This window comes from Triticum dicoccoides, chromosome 7A (assembly GCF_002162155.2).
Source record: "Triticum dicoccoides isolate Atlit2015 ecotype Zavitan chromosome 7A, WEW_v2.0, whole genome shotgun sequence".
NCBI classification, from domain to species: Eukaryota; Viridiplantae; Streptophyta; class Magnoliopsida; order Poales; family Poaceae; genus Triticum; species Triticum dicoccoides.
In genome coordinates, this window is record NC_041392.1 from 723989464 (window position 1) to 723992267 (window position 2804).

A 2804-nucleotide genomic window follows, 5' to 3' on the forward strand; every position below is an offset into this window, starting at 1 on the left:
CCGGTTGGTGGCTTGAACCGGGACCAAAGGGGGCATGAACCGGGACTAAAGGGGAGCCTTTGGTCCCGGTTCAAGCCACCAACCGGAACCAATGGTGATGCGCCAGGAGCGAGGCCCATTGGTCCCGGTTCGTCCTACCAACCGGGATCAAAAGATCCAGATGAACCGGGACCAATGGCCCACGTGGCCCAGCCGGCGCCCTGGGCTCACGAACCGGGTCCAATGCCCCCATTGGTCCTGATTCTGAACTGAACCGGGACTAATGGGCTGACCCGGCCTGGACCGTTGCCACCTTTTCTACTAATGAAATAAGATAGCATACTAGATTGGACTTTTATTATCCAAGTATTGAAGATATCAACAGCGACACGTATGTGACTTCGACTTTATTAAGGAATTATAAGAACCGTGCCAAGGCCAACAAACATCCCTGCTTGTGGCAGAGTCACGATCGTTTGCAATGTTCCATGTCATCGCTCTTCTTCGCCGTTGCCAACAACTGAGGACATGTCAAAATATGTAGTTTTCATTAGAAACAATTATTTGCCGACAATAGTAAGCTAGTCAAATGAAGGTATATAATGATATTATCTTACATTAACACACATGCTGTCAATCCGACAGGTTGGCTCAAGTATAGAGCTAATTAATGGTCAGCAGCAGCGTAATAGCGTTCATGGTCATCATCAGGGCAGAAAAAGCTAATATCTCTGCCATTCACCTTCTGAAGAGGTCTCGCATTCATCTCAAAGCCCTGCGCACAGTACAAACAAACAAATATATCCACTTTGCTTTATTGAATAAGATTGGAGAAATTAATTAAGGGAACACCTTAATTACGTCATCGACGGCGTTGGTGAGAAGTTTCAGTTGGTGACTCGACACGGTGGCAACCTGCAAAAGTATCTAATTTTAAATTTTGATCACTATTGTTAGAGAATATCAAGAGCGTTAGAGACCGCCATATGCCCCTAATCTAATTTCCCGTATTTATAGAATTTTGGGATCTAAATGTGATCGGTAAAAGTCATTAACAACCATAGTTTCAAATCGCGGGCGAAAAGACCGCAATCCGGCGCTATCCCGGCATGAAATCAGCCCCGCGATTTGTTTCCTTACCAGAATTGCGGGAGATCGCGCCGCAATCGCCGGAGATCGCGCTGTTTCTTCATTAATTATCACGGCAAATTTTCTTTCCGCGATTTCGGTTCGCCCGCGATTTAAATCTATGGTAACAACATGGACACCCTCTTGATGTCCAGATGACTCCCTCGTCGCACCCCGGCGTGGTGAGGGAGCCCATGTATCGGTAGTAGGCTTGGCCATCTCCCCTCGCCTCCCAAGGATCCACCCTGCTTACCATCTCCTCCTCCCTGGTATCTGCCATCCTCTTCAGGTATGGCTCCAGCTGCACAATGGATTAGTTTACAACTTAACTCCCTCTATTGTACTAAATCAACGACATTTATTTTGGGTAAGAGGGAGCATATATTGCTTGGCAGCAGCTGGATGTAGTTAGAGAAACCTAATGTACCTCATGCAGGAAATGGTCGCGCCTGCCGATCTTATAGAGGCGGCCGATCACGGCAGCCTTGTTCTCGGCACTGAGGTGAACCATATGAAGCTCCAGGCTGTACCGGCGGCCGTTTAAGCGGTGCCGCTGGGGGTGTGCCAGTGCAGCTGCCTGAGGTGGTAGGCGGTGCCATTAATCCACAGGCTCCCGGCGTCGCCGTGGAACATCACCGTGATATCGTGGCCACCGTTGACGATGGAGGCCTTGGCAGAGCGGTAGGAGTGGTTGAGGTACCCTAGGTTGGGCGCCTGTGTGGCATAGCGGTCGGAGAGGTCGATGGGCGACTGCATCCGCCCAGTTCTGCACGTCGCCCACTCCTTGATCTTGCCCCAGTTCTCCGGCCAGTTCTCCGCCCCACAGTCGTAGCTGAACTCCGACTCATCGTCTACATGCAAGAGATGTACGTACGTTTAGGAATTAATCAATGGCGGAAGAGTTAATCTATAGAAGATTTCTGCTCACCGATTTTTGCTGTGCTCTGGCTGCCGGGACGAAGGCTGAGAAGTGCAAGAGCAGAAGGAGGGCCCAGACCGGAAGGCTGAACGCATACTGCCTTGTGTTGTGCGTTGATCGAGGTGCTCCTGCTGCTAGGTAGCTGTCCAAGAGGGGCAGGCTGGTGGGGGTACATATATACACAATTCTCCTCGTGAAGCTAGCGGATGCATTCTCATCTGTATCCATCCGCTCGGCTTTTCTCACATGTGCGTTTAAAAAAACAGGATTGCTAAATCTCAGCCGAGTGAGACTTAACCAATGCGACCCAGTCTATGTTCCTTGTGTAGTTCCTTGTGTAAATTTAGTAAACTGAGGAGTGTGGTTTCGTGTAGCTTGAGCTACACGGCACCCCTTATCTTAGCCATTCATTTCGGCATCAAGATCCGTGCAGGCACATTTGTCATTTTTGTTTCTCTCAAACAAAATAACGTATAAAATTCAAACTTTGCAGGATAACAAAACATTCTAATTACTACATGGGAAAAAACTTTCAGATTTTTTCATGCATTTAAAATGGTAAAATTTATTTTTTTAATCAAAAAATCCTCATTTTGTATATTTATATTGGTCCGAAAAATCTGAAAGTTTTTTCACACATTGAAGTTGTAAAGTTTGTTTGATCTGCAAAGTTTGAAGTCTATATGTTCTTTCATTTGAGAGAAATCAAAAAGAGAAATCTGCTTGTTGCAAGTTAGTTGAAGAGTACGGATCTCAAAGCAATGTTGAAGGGTTGAAG

At 47.1% G+C, this 2804-nt stretch overlaps 1 pseudogene; it reads right to left on the reverse strand.

The window, feature by feature from the left end:
* Positions 1–210: 210 nt before the first annotated feature.
* LOC119334055 lies at positions 211–2201 on the reverse strand (annotated as a pseudogene).
* Positions 2202–2804: the final 603 nt, after the last annotated feature.